We start from the raw sequence: 11631 nt of genomic DNA on the forward strand, positions 1-11631 counted from the left end.
AATGAAGGTCCTATCTTCTTCTCAGAACCCTCTCCTTGTTTTATAATAGACTTATATTTAGGACCTAAGAATTACAAAGCCTCTGCTTTATTAGATTCAAGAGCCTCAGCATGTTTTTTAGATGAACAATTTGTTAAAAGTCGTAAAATACCTTTTGTACAGAAACCTAAACCAGTACATGTAGAAGTCATAGATGGTCGTCCCTTGTCTTCTGAAGATGTCACTCATGAAACTCATCCTTTAAAAGTAACAATAGACGGTCATGATAGCTACATAGCTTTTAACATAATTAAATCCCCGTCCAATCCAGTTATTTTAGGTTTATCCTGGCTAGAAAAATATAACCCTCGAATAGATTGGAATTCGCGTAAACTTGACTTTTCCTAGAGCGTTATTCATAGTTCTACTAACCAAGTAAAAAATTATAAGTCTAATATAGTAAAATTCGTACTGATAGGTGCAAAAACATTTATACACGCAGCAAAAGAAGGATCAACTTTTGCTATTTATGCTGCACCTATTTCTGAAAACGTAAAGACTTCAAGTGGCATTCCAAGTCAATATCAGGAGTATCAAGACGTTTTTGAAAAAAAGAATGCAGATATTCTTCCTGAGCATCGCCCATATGATTGTTCAATCGACCTCAAGGAAGGAACTTAGCCACCATTTGGATCAATTTACAGTTTATCGCAAGATGAGATGGCTGAACTCAAGACATATATTGACGAGAATTTAGCAAAGAATTTCATACGCCATTCAAAATCTCCAGTAGGAGCTCCAATTCTATTCGTAAAGAAAAAAGATGGATCTTTACGAATGTGTGTTGATTATCAAGGACTCAACAAGATCACAATCAAGAACAGGTATCCATTACCTTTGATATCAGGACTCCTTGACCAGTTGAATCAAGCTAAGATCTATACAAAAATAGATCTAAGAGGAGCATATAATCTAATACGGATCAAAGAAGGAGATGAATGGAAGATTGCGTTTCGAACCAGGTATAGACATTTCGAATATAATGTCATGCCCTTTGGACTCACGAATGCACCAGCTACTTTTCAACATCTCATGAATGATGTATTTCGTGAATTCTTAGACAATTTTGTCGTCTGCTATTTAGACGATATCCTGATCTATTCTAAGAACGTCGAAGAACATGAAATACATGTTCGTCAAGTATTATAAAAACTTAGAGATGCAGGATTGTACGTTAAGATGGAAAAGTGTGTATTTCACACTACTTAAGTTGACTTTTTAGAATACATCATTTCAAATGATGGTCTCATGATGGATTCTAAGAAAGTCCAAACAATCATGGATTGGAAGATTCTAAGGATGGTAAGAGATGTCCAATGTTTCTTGGGATTTGCCTATTACTATCGGATCTTCATCAAAGATTTCTCACGAGTTGCAGCTCCACTTACACGCTTGACTAGTAAAGATAAATTTCAATGGAATCAAGAAGCGGAAGCAGCATTTGAAGCCTTGAAGACATCGTTTGTCTCTTCACCAGTCTTATATCGTGTTGACTTTTCCAAGCCATTTTTTATGGAAACAGATGCATCAGATTTTGCCTTGGGTGCAGTTTTATCACAAATGGGAACAGATGACAAACTTCATCCGATAGCTTTTCATTCAAGAAAATTCTCAGCAGCCGAGATCAATTATGAGATCCACGACAAAGAACTTCTTGCGATCATGGATTCCTTTCAAGAATGGCGTCATTATCTAGAAGGCGCTTCTAGTCCAGTCACTATGTATACAGTTCATAAGAACCTCGAGTATTTTATGTCAGCATGCGTGTTGAATCGTCGTCAAGCTCGTTGGAGTATGTCTTTGTCAAGATTCGAGTTCATTATCACTTATCTGCCAGAAAAACAACAAGGTTTGTCCGATGCCCTATCTAGACGTTCTTATTTTGCACCAAAAGAAGGAGATGCAGCTTTTGAGCAACAAAGAACGGTCCTCTTGAAACTGGAGCAATTTCATCTCCGAGCAATGAAATCAACATTGACTGTTGATTCAACTTTTCTCAAGCAAATCCAGTCCAGTATGTCCTCAGACCCTCTTGTTCATGATATCGAGAATAATTCTTCCAAGTCTCATGATCCTTCTAAGTTCGAGTTCAAGAATAATCTATTATATTTTGAAGGACGCCTATATGTTCCAGAAGGAGAAGCACGTTTACGTGTTCTTCAAGCACGTCATGACTTTCTAACAGCAGGGCACTTTGGATATAATCAGACTTTGGAACTCATATCAAGAGATTTTTGGTGGCCACAAATGTGGAAGTCAGTCAAAGACTTTGTACAATCATGTGATATTTGTTCAAGATCAAAAATTCCTCGTCATCGACCTTACGGACTTCTTCAGCCATTACCTATCCCAGAACAACCATGGTCTTCTGTTTCTATGGATTTCATCACAGATCTTCCAAGCTCAAGATCTTATGATTCTATATTTGTGATAGTAGATCATTTCACCAAGATGGCACATTTTGTGCCATGTACAAAATCTATCACAGGTGAAGAAACAGCTAAGCTTTTCATTGATAATATCTATCGCTATCATGGATTACCTAAAGATATCATATCGGATAGGGGAACTCAATTTGTGTCAAGATTTTGGAGGACCCTTTTCAAGATTTTAAAAGTGGACATAAAGCTATCTTCGGCTTTCCATCCTCAAACTGATGGACAAACAGAGCGCGTAAACCAAGTCTTGGAGCAATATTTAAGGTGTACTATCAACTAACAACAAGATGATTGGACAACCTTTCTGCCATTGGTAGAGTTTGCTTATAATAATACGGTACATTCTTCCACGCAACAAACACCTTTCTTTGCCAATTATGGCTATCATCCACGACTTGATACTTTTGATTTTTCAAAAGTTGATAATCCTGCAACAGAAGATATGGCAAATCGGTTGTCAGAGTTACATGCAATAATGAAGACACAATTGAAGGAAGCTCAAGAACGACAAAAAATAAACGCAGATCTATATCGTAAGGAGCAACCACAAATCAACGTGGGTGATAAGGTATGGCTACTTCGTCGCAATATCAAGACTACTCGACCTTGTGACAAGTTGGACTATCGTAGGCTTGGCCCCTTTTCTGTTTCTGAACAGATCAACCCAGTTGCATATCGGTTACATCTACCGGAGTCAATGAAGATCCATCCTATATTCCACGTGTCTCTTCTTGAACCATATAAGACAGTGGATATACAAGGAAGAAGACAAATGCCACCGCCTCCTATAGAAGTAGATAATAATGAAGAATTTGAGGTGGAAGAGATATTAGACTCAAGGCGACGCCGAAATAAGCTGGAATATCTTGTTCATTGGCGCGGATATGATATTAGTGAATGCACATGGGAGCCATCCAGGAATCTAGCAAATGCATCAGCTAAAGTCAAGTTTTTCATCAACGACATCCATCAAAACCAAGATGAAAATCTCTCTTATAAAAGAGACAAGATTGAGGCAAGATAACATTCAATTTCCTATCCTTGTTTGTAATTTCTTTACATTTGTGACGCTAATTAGATGGAGAGCCAACAACCAGCGGATTCAACTCAAGAACCTTTGTTTGCTGACCTGCCGGATGAGACATTACGATTGTCACAACCTTCAAGACGACGCAATCGAGATGAAGATCTTCAAGAATGACATGTTCTTCCTCGAACAGATGGTGAGATACAACGCGTTTGGTATTACGATTTGGGAAGGGACTCCCGATGTTTGGTGATTTTACTAGAGGTAGGAACAACTCCTGATGGTGTTCTGAATATTCTATTCGAAGGAAGTTATGAAGGCCTCAATAATGATCAAATAACTGGGTGGTCTTCCCGCCCTGGTATGGGACACTACTGATGGTTGAGAGGTCCTATCAATCATCTTCGAGGAGAACAGAGATCAGAGTATGTGGCGAATACAATTTGTCGCATCATAGATTTCTTCAACATATGATGACCGCTCCTCGTAGAACTCATCTCTAGAAAGGGGGATAATATCACGGCCATAATCATGTAAGCTAATAATTACATATAGAAATAGGTAGAAGTAAGTAAAAGTAGATAAAAGTAAGTTAATTCTATAATATTTAATATAGAAGCTTCTTAGAAACTTCCTAGATGCTGCTTTGACTTCATAGGTGTCTTTAATTGACTTTTTGGATTAGAAACGTGGTCAACAAGTTGGCCATGTGCCACACATGTTGTTAGCTTGAAGATCAAGCTAACTATGTGGCCCACACGTAGAAAAACTTGCCTTGTAAGTCAAGGCATGTATCCTACAAAGTCAACACATATTGGAGGTCCTATAGAACGTCGCCACATAGCCCCTAGTTAGATAGTATATATAGAGATAAGAGTGAAGGCTTCTTCACTCTTGTCAACTCCTTTCTTGCTTCTAGTCCAGGTTCAAGAGTCTTTAATTTCTTGTCTTGTGGCAATAGCCATTCCCGTTTCCTTTTAATATACCTACTTCTTTATATTTTGACTTATTATATCGAGATAGCCTTTTTGTGTATATTTTCCCTCATCGAGTCTTTGTCCTTGACAGTCATCTACATTCCAAATAATAAAATGATTAAGAAATTCAAGAAATATATCATTTATGAGATATTAAAAATGAGCTAGTGCATTCATGAGTCCAAAAGGCATAACATTATATTCAAAATATCCATTCCTAGTTTGAAAAATAATTTTTTATTCATTTCTTTTTTTAATAGAAATCAAATTGTATACTTTTTATAGATCTATTTTTGTATAGATCTTTATTTGATTGAATTATTTAAGAGGTCTTGAAATCAAAGATAGGGAATATCTATTCTTGATAGTGATCTTATTAAGTCCTTAATAGTTTATGCACATCTACAAAGATCTATCTTTTTTCTTCACAAATAAGATAGAAGCTCCTATTGGAGATTTTGAATAGGATATAAATTTTTTAAGTAAGTTCTCATTAATGTACTCCTTTGGTACAATCAATTCATTTTGCAATAATATGAAGATTGGTTCAAATGGTAATTGAGTTCTTTCTTATAGATCAATTGAATAATCATAAGATCAATGCTTTAGAAGAATATCAATATTTTTATTTTCAAAAATATCCTAGAAATCTTAATATTAGCTAAAAATATTACTTGTACTATAGATATACATACATATTCTAATAAATACCTATACGATTAGATAGAAGTAGATAAAAATAGATTAATTTCATAATATCTTTTAGAGAAGCTTCCTAGAAGCTTTGTAGATGTTGCTTTGATTTTATATGTATTTTTAGTTTATTGATAGATTAAAAACTTAATCAACAAATTATCTACATATTGATAGCTTGTTGAATAAGCTAACTATATGGCGCTCATATAAAAAACTTGCCTTACAAATTAAAATATGTGGCTTACAAAGTCAACATGTTTTGGAGGTCTTATAGGATATTCCTATGTAGCTTTTAGTTAAGCATATATATAGAGGCAAGAGTGAAGCCTTCTTCACTCTTGTCAATACCTTTCTAGTCCTTAGTCTTATTTCAAGACTTTTTAGTCTTCTTATTTTTGGCAATAGCCATTCTAGTTTGATATTATATCATCTTTGAGTGATTTTTTAGTTTCATTCAATGACACAAGACTCTATAGAGGATTTTCTTTCTCCAAGATTCATCTCCTTCACACTTTGACAAGAGTACTAACTTACTATTTCTATCTTATTTTAAAAGTGAGTGAGTTATCTCACTTCTATTGTTGTATTTTGAAGGTTGTAGACTATCCACTTTTAAACAAAAAAATCTTATTTTCTAACACTAATTTTTTTTTAAAGAGAGTGAATTATCCTTCTTTGTAAAAAAAATCATTTGATATTAGTGGTTGTTGATTGTCTTCCTCTAATTTAAGTTTTTGAATTTGTTTGAGTTGTCTATAGAAAGAAAGGTTATGGATGCTACTCTTAGCAAAAGTAAGAATAGATTTACAACTATTACAAATCTTCATGTCCTTATTAACATCCTAAGAGTGGAAATTTCATATGTTTTAAGGTAAATCATAGAAGTACTATGCCAACGACTATGGAAGAAGTTCAGAGTTTGAGACAAGAAGTCGTGCAATTGAAGGAAGCAAGTAGATTGACCTTGCAACTAAATCTAAGGACTTTTGCTTCTATAAGTATAATGGGAACAAAGATCAGTATATATAAGAAGTTTGATAGAAGAAGATAAAAAATTTGAAGTTTTTTGCAACAAATCAAGCTCTATTTAAAATTGCATCTTTTCTAATACTCAAATGGATTGACTCAAGATAAATTCATAGGCGCACTTCTATCATGAAGTGCTCTCTCTTTATTTTTACTTTTTATAGAAAAAGATTTATAATTCTTTTACGATTTGAATTCATTCTTAGAAGTATTTACAACGACATTGGAAGAAAGTGATCAAGAAAGAATAGTAGAAATCAAACTCTTATCTTCATGGCAAGGATCACAGTCATCCACCATATATGCTGCTGAATTCCAAAACTTTGCTTGTGACATGGATTGGAATGACAAAGCCATTAACAATCAATTTTGATATGGATTAAAGAATAATTTCAAAGATTTGTTACTAATAATACCTAAGGTAAAATCTTTGGAACAATTTATTACTGAAGCCATTGCATGCGATAATCAATTATTTGAAAGATATCAAAAATAAAGATTTGGCTGAAAAGGAAGAAATCAAATAATAGCAGCAGCTTTCAAGTTTTCAAAAACTTATTCATCAAGGCCAAAATAAATGTAAATTAATACAATATATTTTAAATCTATCATAGAGTAAGAAAAGACTTGACAATGTCAAGAGAACTTATGCTTATATTGTGGAAAAGCTAAACATATTGCTTAATATTGTCTAAAAAAAATACAATCACAAAATGAGAAGCATGGTTGTCAAAGAAGACGAGGTATCAGAAAACAAGTTTTTTCAGCTACAATAGGGACCATGCAACTAGAATCTTACATAACTCCTAGTAAAGGTCCTATTTTGTCCTCAAATCCTTCACCTTATTATATAATAAAAGTTTATTTAGGACTAAAAAATCACAAAGTATTAGCTTTGTTAGATTCAAGAGCCTTAGCCTAATTTATAGACAAATATTTTGTCAAAAAATAAGAGATATTGTTAATCAAAAAACTAAACATGTACATGTAGAAGTTATAGATGGTCATTCAATATCTTCTTGACATGTCATACATGAGACTATTTTTTTAAATGTAGCAATTTAAAATCATAATAATATAGTAATATTTAATAAAATAAGATCTCTATCTAATCTAATTATTTTAAGATTATCTTTGATAGAAAAATATAATTCTTAGATAGATTGGATATCTCATAACCTTAATTTTTTGAATAGTTTAATCCAAAATCTTGTTAGTTAAAGAAAAATACATAAGTCTAGTACATCCAAATCTTTACTGATAAATGCAAAAGCTTTTATGCACGCCACAATATAAAGATTTTTTTTGTATTATATGCCACATCCATTTTTTATTGTAAAAAGACGTCAAGAGATATTCTTAGCTAATATCAAGATTTTTAGGAAGTTTTTGAAAAAAATAACACAAATATTCTTCCAGAGTATCGTTCTTATGAGTATTCCATTGATCTTCATGAAGAAGCTTAACTATCATTTAAACCAATTTATAGCCTATCATAAAATAAGTTGATTGCACTCAAAAAATATATTGAATAAAACTTGGGTAAGAATTTCATTCGTCATTCTAAATCTCCAATTGATGCTTCTGTCTTATTTCTAAAGAAAAAAGATGGATCTCTATGGAGTTGTGTGGACTATTGAGGATTCAATAAGATCACAATCAACAATAGGTATCTTCTATCTTTGATTTTAAGATTTCTTGATCAACTAAATGAAATAAAAATCTATACAAAAATTGATTTAAGAGGAGTATATAATTTAATATGCATTAAAAAAAGAGATGAATGAAAAATTGTAGTTTGAGTATAATTTTATGCCTTTTGGATTTACAAATGTATCAACTATTTTTTAACATATAATAAATGATGTCTTTTATGAGTTACTTTATGATTTTTTTTGTCTCTTATTTGGATGACATCTTAATCTACTTTAAGAACACATAAGAACATGGAATTCATGTTTGACATATATTACAAAAATTTAAAAATGCATGATTGTTTGCCAAGTTAAAAAAGTATATATTCTACACTACTCAAGTTGACTTTTTAGAATACATTATTTCTAATGAAGGGCAAATAATGGATCTGAAGAAAGTCCAACTATCATAGATTAGAAGATTTCAAGAATAATAAGAAATGTACAATATTTTTTTAGACTTTGTTAATTACTATCAAATCTTCATTAAGAATTTTTTTTAAGTTGTAGCTCTATTTACACATTTGACTTGTAAAGACAAACTTAAGTAGAATAAAGAAGCCAAAACATTGTTTGATGCTTTAAAAAAAGAATTTATTTTTGCACTAATCTTATATCTTATTAACTTATCTAAGGTATTTTTTTATCAACAGAAATACATCAGACTTTGCCTTGGATGTAGTATTATAAAAAATGAGAGTAGATGACAAATTCCATCTAGTAGCTTTCTATTCAAAAACAATTCAGCAACTAAGATTAATTATGAGATCCATGATAAAGAACTCTTTACAATTGTAGATTCACTTTAAGAATGACATCATTATTTAGAAGGAAACTTGAGTCAAATTAGTGTATACACACATTACAAGAACCTCAAGTATTTCATATCAACACATTGTCATATAACATGATTTATAATCTGAAAATATATAGGATATCTAGATGTAGAGAGTTTAATTTTAACTTATTAACTAAGCTCCAATAAGTGATTTATTCCACCTTTAACTTATATACAAAGTCTTGGCTCCTAAAATCTCTTCACTTTATATACAATGTCTAAATTGTAGCAAAATCCTTTATAATATATTTATCCTACAAAGGATTTCTTTTACTTGTACTTTAGAAATTCATATCTTTTGATCTAACTCTTCAATTTTTTTCAAATTTTTATATAATATAGCTATTTTTTAAGCTTTATTATAAAATAAATAAACTATAAATTTTCTATCAATCTTCTAGCATCTTAGAAATCCTAGCAAGTACTCTAAATCCTAAATTATAAGTATCTGAGTACTATTTTCTTCATATCTCAAAAACACAAAAACCAAATGCTATAAAATTTATATAAAAATTTATGAATGGATCATATATATTTTTAGAAAATTTGAGCTAAAATTTCATCAAATTGCTTAAGATATTGTTCAAAACACAATGACTAGTGAATCGGGTCAATTTCTACCTTTAGATTTTAATTGTTGACTTCAACTTCTAATATCTCTTTTATCTCAACTTAGAATTCATCGAGCAATATACAAAAAATGAAGTTAAAAAAGTGTTTTCTCTAATTTTGATCATTGATTCTTGATTTCTTTTTATGTACATGTATTATATTCAAAAGAGGGACAATAGGTACAAAATCATCACTTTAATTTTGAGTACTCATATTTCTTTCATATAAATTCCAAATCACACAAAATTTATACCAAAACTATAGCCAAAATCCTAAACTTACTTAAATTAGCCTTCAAAGCTCAAATTACTTGAGAATAATAATCCTAATCCCTAAGAAGGCCTTAGACATTCTTCTTGAAGCCCATTAGGTATAATTTTTGGCCAATAGGAATAGAGATTTTCATCACCTATCTCTATTTATCTATATGGATGCCCTAACTTCTCTTTTTGCTACCAAGACTCCTCTCCAAATCTTTGTAATAAGATTTATATTATATATATCTATAACATCAAATAATAGAAATAAAATTAGACTTCAAGGGTCACGAATGTCTAATAAAGATGACTTTAAATATATAAAAGTTACTATCAATCAAAATTAATCTTAAAAGCCATTATCAAAATATATATATATATATATATATATATATATATATATTTAAATTATAAGAGTAGTTCTTTTAAACAACTTCTTTTTAAAGTAGTAATCTAACTACATTCTACAATCAATTAAAATCCACTAATGTGGCTTTTACTATATTACTTAGTAAATTATATATCAAACATATAAACATAATATTTTTATAAGATAGCCAAACCACAATATAACAACGTGTTTTAAATTATTACCAAGTTTGTTGGAGCATGTACTTATAAAGATTTGATTTTAAGATTACTTATCGATCCAAAAAATAACATGGTTCATTAGACGCCCTTTCTAAACATTCTTATCTTGCATCAAAAGAAAGAGATGCATCTTTTGATCAATAAAGAATAATTCTCTTGAAGCTAGAGCATTTTCACCTTCAAACAACAATATCAATATTGATTGTTGACTCAACATTTTTCAAGCAAATTCAATCAAGTATATTCCCTTATCTTCTTATTCATAATATCAAGAATAATTCTTCTAAGTCTTATGATACTTCTAAGTTCAAGTTCAAGAACAACCTACTCTATTTCAAGGGACAATTTATATTTTAGAATGTGGGACATGATTACGTATTTTCCAAACTTGTCATAATTTTTTAGTAGCCAAATATATTAGATATAACAAGACTTTGGAGCTAATATCAAGAGATTTTTAGTAGCCTCAAATGTAGAAGGTAGTCAAAGACTTTGTACAATCATGTGATATTTGATTAAGATCCAAAACTCTTTACTATTATCTTTATGGACTTCTTCAGCCATTACCTATTCTAAAACAATCATGGTCTTATGTTTCTATGGATTTTATTATACATCTTTAAATTTCACGTTTTTATGATTCTATATTTATAGTAGTAGATTATTTTACCAACATGGCATATTTTGTACCATATACAAAATCTATCACAAGCGAAGAAATAACTAAGATATTTTTAACAACATCTATCATTATTACAAATTGCTTAAAGATATTATACTAGGTAGGAAGACTCAATTTATATGAAGATTTTGTAAAATCCTTTTTAAGTTTTTAAAGGTGGATATAAAATTCTCTTCAGCTTTTCATCATCAAACTGATAGATAAATATAATAAGTAAATTAAGTTTGAGAGCAGTACTTGAGGTGTACTTTAAACTATCATCAAGATGATTGAACAACTCTTTTACCATTGGCAGAGTTTGCATACAATATTTTAATACATTTTTCTATTCAATAAATATATTTCTTTGCCAATTATGGTTATCATCTTCAACTTGATACTTTTAACTTTTCAAAATTTAATAATCTTACAATAGAAGATTTGGCAAATTATTTGTTGAGCTATATGTAATAATAAAGGTGTAGTTAAAGGGAGCTCAAGAATGAAAAAAAAAATAATACAGATGCTTATTGCAAGAAACAATTACAATTCAACATAGGTGACAAGGTATGATTACTTCATCGTAATATGAAAACTACTTATTTATCAATTATATCTATCAGAGTTCATGAAGATCCATTGTGTATTTCACGTGTCATTTGTTTTTATAAAAGTGGATAATAATCAAGAATTCAAGGTAGAAGAAGTCTTAAATTCAAGGTGGTACCAAAATAGGTTGAAATATCTTATTCATTGGTATAGATATATGTCACAA

Source organism: Physcomitrium patens, chromosome 24 (genome assembly GCF_059467195.1).
Source record: "Physcomitrium patens ecotype Gransden chromosome 24, ASM5946719v1, whole genome shotgun sequence".
In the NCBI taxonomy this organism is placed as follows: domain Eukaryota; kingdom Viridiplantae; phylum Streptophyta; class Bryopsida; order Funariales; family Funariaceae; genus Physcomitrium; species Physcomitrium patens.